At 41.3% G+C, this 14303-nt stretch overlaps 1 protein-coding gene across 8 annotated transcripts in view; it reads left to right on the top strand.

The window, feature by feature from the left end:
• YAP1 (Yes1 associated transcriptional regulator) overlaps positions 1–14303 on the top strand; it is a 132631-nt gene that overhangs the window by 1848 nt on the left and 116480 nt on the right. The gene's annotated exons all lie outside the window — the stretch shown is intronic.

Raw genomic sequence — 14303 nt, 5'->3', positions numbered from 1 at the left:
TGAGGAGGGGCAGAAGTGTATATGCCACCTTGAGGTCCTTGGAGAAAAGGTGGGATATAAATGCGATTAATAATAATAATAATAAAAAACAACAATAATAATAATAAAACAATAGTAATAATAATAAAATGTAGTTGCATATTCTTAGGCTTTCTTTTCAGTGGCCCTCCCTCTCCCTCCATGGCTGAGGACAGCCTTCACACACCATATTTTTCTTGTACATTTTGAGTGTGGGTGGTGGTGTGTATGCAGAATTACACACTTGCATTATATTCACCTGCAATTTTTTTGCTATAAGTAGATGCCTTTTTAAAAAGGAACATTCTCCCAATGCTGCACAGAAGGTACATGGGTCAACCAAAATATATCACAACAATTTTATAAAACACATAAGTTTAAAAAGAAAAGTAAAAGTAATAAATAAATATAGTAAATAGCCCCCAAACACATTATATAGTAAATGGTCTACAAATACATTAAAGCAGCAATCGGGCTCAGTAAAACCTTAAAATTATAATACAGTCGTAGTAAAATAGCACTACAGATCATACCACCTCATTGTCATAAAACTACAATGAACAAATAGGTTTCCAGGGCCTGCTTAAAGGCTTGAAAAGATGGAGCTTGTGTAGCAAAATGGAACACTTGTACACGTACCATATGTGCCTATATAGACGGGTGCATAGGTATATGCTTTTCTTGTGAAAATATTGTGGATGAAGCAGTCTGGAGGAAAAGGGTTTCCAGGTCAGAGGGTGGGACTTCCAGGCAGCTTGATTCTGCATCTCTGTCATGTAAAGACATAAATACCCGCCCATGACTACTTTACGAGTTGGGAAGTTGCCTACACACACCCAGAGCGAGAGAGAACTCTTTCAGAACAATAATAAAACTCAGTTACTGGGTTCTTTTTTAATGTGCAAAAAACACTTGCAATTTTTTCTGTTTCCTTGCAGTTGTCTGGAGCATTTAACTCCTGTTCCTAGTTTTACTGGAAGGGGGAGAAGGATTTGTCCTAGAATCATACTAGACGTCTGTGATGTGTTGTGAGGACTGGTTATTTTGTTACACTCTCAAGGAACTCGAGATGGCATACATGGTTGTTTATCCAACCACAATGTTGGTTCGACTCGGTGATGTGTTGTGGGATTAGCTTCAGTTTATGCAGTCAGCTAATGTGGACAAGGTGCTGGCAGCTACACATCCGACCATGTGTCCTCTTGACCTCTGCCCCTCCTGGCTTATTAAATCTAGCAGAGGGGGTTTCACTGGTTGGGTCCAGAATGTGGTTAACATTTCATTGTGTGAGGGGGTGGTTCTTGTGGCCTTGAAAGAGGCGATGGTGAGGCCATTCCAAAAGAAACTGGCCCTGGACCCCTTGGACTGGAATAACTAGTGGCCAGTCGCAAATACCCCCTTCTTGAGGAAGGTGGTGGAGAAGGTATTGGTGGGGCAGCTAAAGGCATTCTTGGATAATACAGATTATCTAGATCCATTTCACTCTGGGTTCAGGCCTGGCCATGGGACTGAGTCAGGCTTGGTTGCCCTGATGGATGATCTCTGTATAAAGTAGGACAAGGGGAGTGCCACCTTTCTCCTGTTTTTTGATCTCTTTGTGGCTTTCGCTACCATTGACCACTGTATCCTGGACCAGCTCCATGGAATGGGAATTGGGGACACCATGTTACGGTGGTTCCAGCCCTACCTTCAGAACTGAGTCCAGAGAGTAGCATTTGGTGATTGTTTTTCAGCACCCTGGCAGTTGCACTATGGGTGCCGCAGGGTACCATCTTATCCCCAATGCTATTTAATATCTCTATGAAGCTGCTGGGAGCAGCCATTAGGAGATTTGGGGTAAGGTGTCATCAGTATGCTGATGACACTCAGCTCTACTTCTCCATAAGATCTGAATCAGGAGAGGCTGTGTGGGGCTTGGTCCAGACACACAGTGGTGGGATGGATGGAGGAAAATTAGCTGAGCTTGAATCCTGGCAAGACTGGCATTGTGGGTGAGCAGTTCCCATGTCTGAGAAATTGGTCAATTGCCTGCTCTGGATGAGATTGTTTTCTCCCTGAAGAAGCAGGTACATAGACTGGGGGTGCTTCTGGATCCAGCTCTGTCACTGGAGGCAGTCCCAGTGGTTGCAAGTGCCTTTTATCAGCTGCTCTTGGTGAGACAACTATGACCATTCCTGGACTGGAAGAACTTGGCCACAGTAGTTTAGGCATTAGTGACTTCAAGACTGGAAGGCACTCTATGTAGGGCTTCCCTTGCACTTGACCCTGAAATTGCAGTAAGTGCAGAATGCTGAAGCCAGATTGTTAACGGGGTGAGACCATGTCGGCATACAACACCTCTGCTCAGAGATCTGCACTGGTTGCCAATTTGTTACCGGGCTAAGTTCAAGGTGTAACTATTGGTATATAAAGCCTTTAACAGCTTGGGACCAGTTTACATCCGAGACTGCCTTACCCATACGTGCCCACTCAAGCACTAGGCTCTGCGGAATAGGCACTGTTACAGGTGCCACATAATATGCATTCTGCACTTGTAAGAAATTGTTCTTTTAGTGTGGCAGCACCTACTCTTTGGAAGTTCCTGCCTGTTGACATCAGGCAGGTGCCTTTGCTGTTTTCCTTTTGATGCCTGCTTATAACTTTTCTGTTTAGGCAAGCCTTTCCAGACACATAGATCTTTTTAGTTAGAAGCTGTTTTAATTGTTTTAAATATGTTTTAATTACTTCTTTTTAACTGTTTGATTGATAATTTTAATTTTTTTTGTAAATTACTTGGAGGTCTTTACATTCAAGTGGTATATAAACTTTGTTAAATAAAAAATAAAAAAATCCTTGGGAAGTAGGTTAGCCTGAGAGAGAGTGACTATGTTAGCACCTAATGCTAAACCATGGTTTCTTAACCAGTTGTGAGTCTTGTCACAGATGAGCAAACAAACTGGCTTGTTCTCTCCAAAGCTTGATTCTTATTTTATTAAATTTATATTTTGCCCTTCCTCCCAAAGGAGTCCAGGATGGTTTGTTGTCCACGGGCTCTCACCTTGTAACTTGATGAGTGTCTGTGGTGAACGAATCATGGTTAATCAAGTTTGCTGGGTTCAGATACAATGCTGTAGTTAAAACAAGCCATGGTTCCTGAGTTAACAAAAAAACATTGTTTCACAGCATGTTTTGTTGGCAAAAATAAAAGCATGGTTAGCCTGCTGAACTTGCATGTTCAGATAAACCGTAGATAGGCTAAACAAACCATGGCATAATGTTATGTGTGGACCCAGGCCAGTGACTGTCCCAGGTTCACCCAGTAAGAGGATCACTTTCAAGTGGGGGTTTTGAACCTGGATCTTCCCAGTCTTATTCTGACACTTATGTGAGGGGTGGAGGGAAGGTAGGGTAGAATCCTGCTTTCTCCTCTGTTGTCCCTTTCCTGGGCCTCTGGAGGGCAAAGTACAACTTTTATTTCCTTCCTCTTGAATCTATGGTTGGCAATGATTTTATAGATACATTGATAATCTTCCTATGCTTCTGGTTCTCATTATTGCAAAGTGACCGCTTCCCCCATTTGCCTCTCTTCTACGGTTTTTCTGAACTTGTGCAGGTGATGGAGTGCTATTGTTGACAGTCCTAAACTTTCAATTATGAAGATAGTGAGCTAGGGGAATGATGAGCAATCTTTAGTAAACTTGTGGTGATACAGCAGGGCTTCCCTAGGTCTCCAGTTTTAGTGGGTGGAAGATAAATTCCTTTGGAGGAGTGGTGGTAACATCTTACCCTCTCCAGTCCTTGTGTTCCCTTACCACCTCTTAGTTCCTTTTGGGGATGTTCTCTTTCCCTGCTGCAACATTCCCCAGTGTATAATTATCCTCTTTATTCCACCTTCTCTCTTCCAGAGCTGTTCATTATGAGGAAATTTTCCCTTTCGTCCATCTCAACAAAATTCCTGTTGTCGGCCTTTCTCTGTAATAGAGGTGCCTCTTCCATTTTCCTCCATTTTAGCTTTTCTTGAGAGAAAGTTGACCTTCCCTCTGGTTTTCATTTCTTTCCCTCATAAATCCCTGGATGGATTTATTCCAGCCAACTTCCCTCTCCTTCACCTCTACTCTATTTCTTGCTTACTTGTTTTGCTGGCCACTTTTTTTGTGAATGGGGTATGTGGAAGCAGTGGCAGCAAGCACTAAGTACTTTCCTATCCATCCTTTCCTTAGAGCTACATCTAATCCCTATCCAGGTGATGGTGGTGGGGAACTGTGCCATCCTATTAGGCCTTCTGAGTTGCTTGCAGCAACTCCGTGTTTTCCTTAACTTCTCTCGGTAGGGCAGTGGGCTTAACCCCCCATCTTGCCTGCTTGCGTTTTGCATTCCCTGTACTTCGTCTTTCTGTTTCTGTTTATTATTTATTTATATTTATTATTACACTTGCACTTTTCCTCCCTGAAGCTCAAGGCTGTTTACATGGTTCTCCTTTCTCAGTTTTATCTTCCTCCCGTGAAGTAAGTTAGGCTAAGAGATAGTGAACTTCATGGCCAAGTGGGAATTTGAACTATGGTCTTTGACTGACCCTCCTAAACACTGCACCACACGTAGCCCCCTTTCCTACCTCTCAGGATTGTGGAAAGTCTGCCATTTCAGTCTGAGCTTGGAAGAGGAGAAGGCCCTGTACCGGTCCAAGGCCTATTTTCACCATGTTGGGTGCTCTTAGCTATCATATAAAAGGAGTTCTTGTGGCTGTTGGAGGAGGAAGGCTTAAAGCTTCTGAAATTATATTGGAAATGAATTATTCAGAAGAATGGAAGGACTCTGAATTGCTGTAGATTGATCTGTTGAGGGGTGTGTTGTGTGAATAGCCAAAAACTTCCCAATGTAGAGGTGTGTCATTCTTGTGCATATTCTACAGTGTTTACAATGATGTTGGAGCATGGATATTGCTTAATACATTGTTTCTGTACGGTGACACTTTGATTCTGTTGGAAATGTGGATTGCTGTCCTGAAGCTTGAATCCAGGTGTTGGGGCCATAGCCTTGCACACCATAAACTTGAACAGAATAGAACTGTCTGAATTAGTGATACAGTACTGGGTTTGGAATATATTTAGCCTGTAGATAATTACTTAGGTTTTTAAACAGATAAGATGGAAAGCTAATAATACTTAAGGGAATTTAACTGTTTTTTGGGAACAAGGTGGGGGAGGTTGGAGTTGGTTCTTTTTCTTACGGACTTTTTATTTGAGAAGTGTATTTTGAGTTTTTATTGTAAGCTCTTGTCATCTATTCAGCCAGCAGAAGTGACTATTCTGTAACTGCTTCTGATATTTTTGTGGCCAATTATGTCAGCTTTTCCATTATTAAATCTCTCTTTAAAAGGGGCTTGGCTTTACATGTGGCTTTAAAAAAATCTGCTTGAACCTTGACATACAGCTGTTACCCAAGCATTAATTCACTTGACAGATATTAAATGTGAGAAAGCCCAGTCCTGAAGTTTTACAGCTGAAAGTAAAGACGATTGCTTTGCTGCCTTTGAACTTTAACGTAATACAGGCTTATCACATACTTTCTATGTAGGTCCAATATCTCAAACTCCCCTGACAATTACGGTAGAAAAGTTATTAGCTATGGACAGAAACAATCTTAAGCTTCCAGTATGAGAGTGGTTTTAGTCATGATTTCCTTATTTGCAAATTCACTTTAATCTGCATTTGAGCTGCCTCCCATATGGAGCTGTATGGTGTAATCAGTGCATGCTGCTTGAATACAAAAAGCTAAAATACTTTCCTAAAACAGTTTCTGTATTCTGAATATACTGCTTCAGCTGTGTAGTTAATTCCTTAAAGCTCTGCAGACATGCATCCATATACATCGTAAAAAGGCAGAGAAGCTTTGTGTGTGTCTGCGTGTATGTAGACTTTAAAAGCTGCATGTCATTGTGTTAGAATCGTGGTGAACCGTAATGTGTTTCAACATATTAACACTAGCTGAGGATTACTTAGGCTGTCTGCAAAGGACGCCAGTTATTTGGGTGTGAATTAACTAGGAGCCTTATCGCCTGAGGGTGGGGACCTGGTTTAATAAACTATTGTGGATTGTTTCAACTCGGGGGCAGAAAAGATTAGGGGGTATACAACATCATCCCCTGTGATTCAATAGGAAATCTCTGGATTGTTCAAGCCTGGTAGAAATACTAGAAGCCTGGCCTGGCTTAGTCATCAGAGTAGTATTTTCTACCTGCTGCAGTCCAATCTCTAGTTTCCCAAGCACCAGCCACTATCCTTAGGGGCTCTAGGCTACCCTAGAGGACATGCACACTTGGTCTACATCTAGGTATATCTATCCACTGCTCTTACCTAGTCCTGATCATCTTTGAAAATTCTCCTTCTGCCTTCTTTAGATTGCCTTCCAACCATTTCTTAATAATATTTATTATATGCCCGCCAGTAATCAAATTTGCAGGGTGAGTTGTGTTGGTGGTGTGATGTGCCTTCAAGCTGATTGCGACTAACGGCCACCCTATGAATCAGTGACCTCCAAGAGCATCTGTCATGAACCACCCTGTTCAGATCTTGTAAATTCAGGTCTGTGGCTTCCTTTATGGAATCAATTCATCTCTTGTTTGGCCTTCCTCTTTTTTCACTCCCTTCTGTTTTTCCCAGCATTATTGTCTTTTCTAGTGAATCATGTCTTCTCATTATGTGTCCAAAGTATGATAACCTCAGTTTCATCATTTTAGCTTCTAGTGATAGTTCTGGTTTAATTTGTTCTAACACCCAATTATTTGTCTTTTTCGCAGTCCACGGAATCAGCAAAGCTCTCCTCCAACACCACATTTTAAACAAGTTGATTTTTCTCTTATTTGCTTTTTTCACTGTCCAACTTTCACATCCATACATAGAGATCAGAAATACCATGGTCTGAATTATCCTGACTTTAGTGTTCAGTGATACATCTTTGCACTTGAGGACCTTTTCTAGTTCTCTCACAGCTGCCTCCCCAGTCCTAGCCTTCTTCTGATTTCTTGACTATTGTCTCCATTTTGGTTAATGATTGTGCCAAGGTATTGATAATCCTTGACAAGTTCAATGTCCTCATTGTCAACGTTAAAGTTACATAAATCTTCTGTTGTCATTACTTTAGTCTTTTTGACGTTCAGCTGCAGTCCTGCTTTTGTGCTTTCCTCTTCAACTTTATCAGCATTCCTTTTAAATCATTACTGGTTTCTGCTAGTAGTATGGTATCATCTGCATATCTTAAATTATTGATATTTCTGCCTCCAATTTTCACACCTCCTTTATTTTGGTCCAATTCCACTTTCTGTATGATATGTTCTGCGTATAGATTAAATTAATAGGGTGATAAAATACACCCCTGTCTCACACCCTTTCCAACTGGGAACCAATCGGTTTCTCCATATTCTGTCCTTACAGTAGCCTTTTGTCCAGAGTATAGATTGCGCATCAAGACAATCAGATGCTGTGGCATCCCCATTTCTTTGAAAGCATTTCATAGCTATTCATGATCCACACAATCAAAGGCTTTGCTGTAATCACAAAGCGCAGGGTGATTTCCTTCTGAAGTTCCTTGGTCTGTTCCATTATCCAACGTATGTTTGCGATGTGATCTCTGGTACCTCTTCCCTCTCTAAATCCAGCTTGGACATCTGGCATTTGAGTTACAGTAACAATAAAAACATTAAAATAGAATTAAACCATAAGAACAAGAATATATAATGCAACATAAAATATTCCCGTACCTGAGAATAAAAATAGTTATCTTACGTTCTCAAGCAGCACCAAAAATATTTTGAAATTTTTAAAAAACATTTTTCTTTTTTAATATTAAGATCTTGGAATATATTTTTTTCACTTGGCACTGAAAAGACTTTAAGGAAGGTGCCAGGTGAGCCTTCATGGAGAAAAACATTCCACAGATGGAATATCCACACTGAAAATGGCCTCTCTCCAGTAGCTACCCAGCACACCTGACTTGATGCTTGTACCCAGTGAAGGGCCTCTGAATATGATTTCAGGGCCTGGGGAGATACATGTGGAAAGAAGCCTCCCATGAGGGCCTTTAAAGGTCAAAATCACTCCCTTCAATTGGGCTCAGACACAGAAATCAGTGCAGATGACAAAGGACTGGTGGGATTATCACTCCTGAAACAGCTTCTACACATTCAAGCATCTTTTCTGTGAAGCAGATACATATAGAATCAATTTTTCTCAGAAGATATTTTGATACATATACATAACAAGAGACAATGCTCTGCCTGTAAATTTAAACAATGCTTGTTTCCCTGCTTGGCATATAAGAGACCTCACCCCCTGCCCCAAATTACAGCAGACCTCTGTAAACAGAAGAGTACTGTGTTCATTGAAGTGATCTAAACAGTGATGCATAGAAACTACCAAGTATATGTTCTTGTTGAGCCCCAGTTACTCCAAATGCCTCAGAGCGAGTGGGCAGAGGAGGACGAGACCTCTGAGAGCCTTGAGGGAGGGGGGAGCATTAGCAACCCTTCAATCTCTCTGGACACTCCCCTGGGCGGCTTAGAGCCTGTTTCCCCTGATAGCGTCTTGCCATCTGCAAGTGCACTGCCAGAGCTGTTGGGGAGCTATCTCTCTCTCATGCCAACTCCAACCCCCCCCCAGGACACCCCATTTGGACCTTCAAATGTTTCCCCGCCAACTCACTCCCTGCCCCCTGAAGTCAAGCCGGCACCTAGTGAGCCTGTACTGTCCAATGAGCAGATGGAGGCTCGCCTCCTTCACCCCGCGCGAGATGATGCGAGAAGCGGTTCAGTCAGAGGGAGGGTCTTTGAAGGAGTCAGAGATTACGAGCAAAGACCTTTCCTACTTAAGGCAGTGCCCCTTTGATTGGGGTGGTGAGTCAACTTATTCCATATGCTGCAGAGGATGCTTAGTTAGCATAGTTAGCATCAGTAGTGAGCTAGTCTAGCCACGCCTATGAGACGCACTGCCTTTGGTGTAACGGTGACTCTAATAAAGCAAGAATTATTGCCAAACTCACCTCCGACTCCTGTGTCCAACTCTGGGCAGGACAGTTCTGCAGTTAACAATCATTTGAGTTGCATGTGGGCAGCTTCCATCACTAACCATTTTAGGGGTTTCCACCAAGTATAATCTATGTTCATATCAGGGCTGTGGAGTTGGAGTTGTGGAGTCGGAGTCAGGAGCAATTTTGGGTGGAGTCGGAGTCAAATGTACCGACTCCCGACTCCTTCATAAATGGCAAATGTATATTAACTAGTAATAACAAATTTACTGTAGTAAAATGGTAGCACAAGGCATTTCATCACAACCACGTGAATCCAGAGCTTGGAAAAGTTACTTTTTAAAACTACAACTCCCACGAGCCCAATCCCTGGAGCTGATGGGAGTTGTAGTTCAAAAAAGTAACTTTTCCAAGCTCTGGATTCACGTGGTGGTGATGAAATGCCTTGTGCTACCATTTTACTACAGTAAATTTGTTATTACTAGTTAATATACATTTGTCATTCATGAAGGAGTCGGAGTCGGACAGTAGAAAAACAGGAGTCGGAGTCAGAGTCGAAGGTCTGGCGTACCGACTCCACAGCCCTGGTTCATATATTCCTTGGAAGTTTGGAAGGCTTCATCCTTCCCCCTCTCCTACATTATAGATATAGTTATATCAGTTTAAAAGATAGTGTTTTATAGTACTTGACTGGGGAGACCTGATTTCAAATTTTGCTCAGCTGTGAAGCTCAGTGAGGGCTTGGCCTAAAGTCACCATCACTCAACCTGCCTTTTGACCATAGTTGTCTATACATTGGTGACCTCATTGGTAACCAGCTGCAGCTGGTGCAGAACGTGGCGGCTAGGTTGCTTGTGGGGGCAAACTACTGCTTGTTTGTGGGATTTGCACTGGCTACTAATCTGCTTCTGGGCCAAATTCAAGGTTTTGCTTCTAATGCTGTACTTTAAAGTGGTTGTAACCTGCTTTGGGACCTCTGGGTAAAGGGAGGGTAATAATATGTGTAGCTTAGGACCAGGTTATTTGAGAGAACACTTTCTGTGTAGGTCACCACAGTGTACGGGAGAGTGCCCCCTGCAAGTTCCAAAGTTATCAGAAGCCTGTTCCACAGTAAATTACAGCAGGGCTTTTAATGTGGCTGCTCCTGTTCTATAGAACAGCATTCCTGTCAAATTACGCCAGGTGCCTACAATCTGCACTGTCTAGAAACAGTTGAAGATGTTTTTGTTCTGAAGGGCTTTTCCAGCTGGATGATTGGGTCTCTGCCATGGGTATCTTTTTTTAAAAATCTGCTGGCTCTTAGATGTTTTTAAATTGTTTTTAACTGTTCCTATTGTACATTGCATGGAAAATGATAAATCTAACTATTGTTAAAATAACCCATGTATAGTGCCCTGAGCTCCTTAATATGGTAATAATATTGTTTGCTCTGTTCCACATGTCATAGAAAAGTCATATGCTTGGATATCATCTTTGAAGCCTACATATCTTATTTCCATTTACTTTTCAACCTTACCACAGTTTTTGCTGTTTACAACACACCACACTGTAATCCCATGGTACAGAATGGTACGACTATGAAGCTGAAAATTAAATGGATAGCAGAGAAATTCATTCCTCAGCGCTAGGACAGGATAATGCTTCTATATGAGCACCTTTGGACTGGAAAAGCAACTATGGTGCAACAAGAATAATCTACCCCCTTTATTTACTGAATTTATATAGCAGCTCCATAACACAAGTTTTCTGGACAGTTCACAAAACAAACTCAGCAATTAAAATACAATATAAAACAATAAAAACTGAAAACACTATTTAAGCACAGATGTTAAAACTAAGGGGACCAGACTTTAAAGACATGAGTTATTTAAAAGGTCTAGGTGACCCCTCTAGGATGCACACCTTAACATGGTGAGGGGGTTTGAGAGTGTTGAAGAAGCTGAGAGCAATGCCGTCAGCAGTCTAGATGAAGAGGCTAGACTCCTAGTAGGGGCACCCATGACGGAATGGTCAAAGCTGAGACACCAGACCAAGATTCATCCAAACTCAAAGGAAGGCAGTGGTAAACCACCTCTGAATATCTCTTACCACAAAAACCCTATGAACAGAGTACCCAAAATGCAACACGAGATAGTGCTGGAAGATGAGACCCCCAGGTCAGAAGGCACTCATCGAACTACTGGGGAAGAACAAAGGACAAGTGTGAGTAGTGCTGTGACTAATGACACAGCTGGGTCAAAGCCGAAAGGAAGCCCAGAGGCTGATGTGCACAGATGCGAAAGGAGAATCCAGAGTTGTATGACGCACCCAATAGGAACATGGAATGTGAGAAGCATGAACCAGGGAAAGTTAGAAATTGTCAAGCAAGAAATGGAGCGTATCAACATTACAATACTTGGCTTGAATGAATTAAAATGGACTGGAATGGGACATTTTCAATCAGGCAACTACAAAATATTTTATGCAGGAAATGAGAAATCAAGAAGAAATGGGGTTGTTTTAATAGTGAGAAGTGATGTAGCAAAAGCAATTAGGAGCTACAACGCAAGGTCTGAGCGAGTGATATCAATGAGATTGAATGGGAAACCTATTAACATAACCATCATCCAAGTCTATGCTCCAACAGCAACTCAGAAGAAGGGGAATTGGAGAGATTTTGCATAGAAGTACAGGAAGAAATTGATCACACACCAAAACAAGATGTGCTGATAATCATGGGGGACTGGAATGCAAAAGTAGGGAACAGAGAAGAACTAAGAATTGTGGGGAAATGGGGCTTAGGAGACAGAAATGAAGCAGGAGAAAGACTTATTGAATTCTGTGAAGCCAATAATTTGTTTCTTGCGAACACATTTTCTGAGCAATCAAAAAGACGACTGTACACATGTGTAGTTGTTATGTGCGTCCAAGTCAACCACGACTTATGGTGACCCTATGAATCAGTGACCTCCAAGAGTATCTGTCATGAACCACCCTGTTCAGACCTTGTAAGTTCAGGTCTGTGGCTTCCTTTATGGAATCAATCCATCTCTTGTTTGGCCTTCCTCTTTTTCTACTCCCTTCTGTTTTTCCAAGCATTATTATCTTTTCTAATGAATCATGTCTTCTCATTATGTGTCCAAAGTATGATAACCTCAGTTTCATCATTTTAGCTTCTAGTGATAGTTCTGGTTTAATTTGTTCTAACACCCAGTCAGATTGATTATATAATTGGCAACTGAAGATGGAGAAGTTCCATACTTTCTGCAAAAACAAGACCAGGAGCAGACTGTGGTACAGATCATGAACTGGTCGTATCGAAAATCAGAGTAAAGCTAAAGAAGAACAGCAAAGAAATCATAATGCCAAAATACAATTTAAATAACATCCCAGAAGAATATAAAGATCAAATAAGAAACAGGTTTGAGGCTCTAAAATTAGTTGACAGAGAACCAGAAGATGAAGTCAGAGACATTATCAGGGAAGAATGCAAAAAGTCAATACCTCTCGTTAAAAAGAGAGAAAGACCTCAGTGGATAACTGAAGAAACTCTTAAAATGGTTAAAGAGAGAAGGAAAGCAAAAGCAAAAGGAAATAGAAACACAGTCAGAACCCTAAATGCAACAATACACCGACTAGTATGTAGGGACAAAGAACTATTACAATAGTTATTGTATAGAAATAGAAGAGGACAACTAAAAGGGAAGAACAAGAGCCCTATTGCAAAAGGTTAGAGAAATGAAAGGGAAATTTAAACCAAGAGTAGGGATGTTGAGTAATCAACAGGGGAACACACTGACTGACCAAGATGAAATAAAAGGAAGATGGAAGCAATACACTGAAGAACTCTATAAAAGAGATGCCAGGATGACAGATTCATTCATGGAGGAACCATATGATGAAGAACCAGAAATTTTAGAATGCGAGGTAAAAGCTGCTCTTAAAATACTTAGAAGAAACAAATCACCAGGAACAGATGGCATACCAGTAGAGTTACTACAACCTACTGAGACTGAATCTGTCCAAATTTTGACAAATATGGAAAACTAAACAATGGCCCACAGACTGGAAGCATTCCATATACATCCCAATTCCAAAGAAAGGGAATCCCAGGGAATGCAGTAATTATCGAACTATTGCCTTAATATCCCATGCAAGCAAAGTAATGCTCAAGATTCTACAACAAAGGCGACCAAGCTGGATTTAGAAAGGGAAGAGGCACCAGAGATCATATCACAAACATACGTTGGATAATGGAATGGACCAAGGAACTTCAGAAGAAAATCACCCTGTGCTTTATAGATTATAGCACAGCCTTTAACTGTGTAGATGATGAAAAATTATGGAATGCTTTCAAAGAAATGGGGTTGCCACAGCATCTGATTGTCCTGATGCACACCCTATACTCTGGACAAGAGGCTACTATAAGGACAGAATATGGAGAAACCGATTGGTTCCCCATCGGAGAGGGTGTGAGACACGGGTGTATTTTATCACCCTATTTATTTAATCTATACGCAGAACAAATCATACGGAAAGCGCGATTGGGCCAAGATGATGGAGGTGTGAAAAGTGGAGGGAGAAATATCAATAATTTAAGATATGCAGATGATACCATACTACTAGCAGAAACCAGTAATGATTTAAAATGAATGCTGATGAAAGAGAGGAAAGCACAAAAGCAGGACTACAGCTGAACGTCAAAAAGACTAAAGTAATGACAACAGAAGATTTATGTAACTTTAACGTTGACATTGAACACTGAAGGATTATCAATACTTTGGCACAGTCGTTAACCAAAATGGAGACAATCGTCAAAAAATAAGAAATAGGCTAGGACTGGGGAGGGCAGCTATGAGAGAACTAGAAAAGGTCCTCAAATGCAAAGATGTATCACTGAACACTAAAGTCAGGATCATTCAGACCATGGTATTCCATCTCTATGTATGGATGTGAAAGTTGGACAGTGAAAAAAGCGAATAAGAGAAAAATCAACTAGTGGGAATTTGGTGTTGGAAGAGAGCTTTGCGGATACCATGGACTGCGAAAAAGACAAATAATTGGGTGTTAGAACAAATTAAACCGGAACTATCACTAGAAGCTAAAATGATGAAACTGAGGTTATCATACTTTGGACACATCATGAGAAGACATGATTCACTAGAAAAGACAACAATGCTGGGGAAAACAGAAGGGAGTAGAAAAAGAGGAAGGCCAAACAAGAGATGGATTGATCCCATAAAGGAAGCCACAGACCTGAACTTACAAGATCTGAACAGGGTGGTTCATGACAGATGCTGTTGGAGGTT

This window comes from Rhineura floridana, chromosome 5 (assembly GCF_030035675.1).
Source record: "Rhineura floridana isolate rRhiFlo1 chromosome 5, rRhiFlo1.hap2, whole genome shotgun sequence".
Classification (NCBI taxonomy): domain Eukaryota; kingdom Metazoa; phylum Chordata; class Lepidosauria; order Squamata; family Rhineuridae; genus Rhineura; species Rhineura floridana.
The sequence above is the reverse complement of the archived record's forward strand: the minus strand, read 5'-3'. Positions and strand labels throughout refer to the sequence as shown.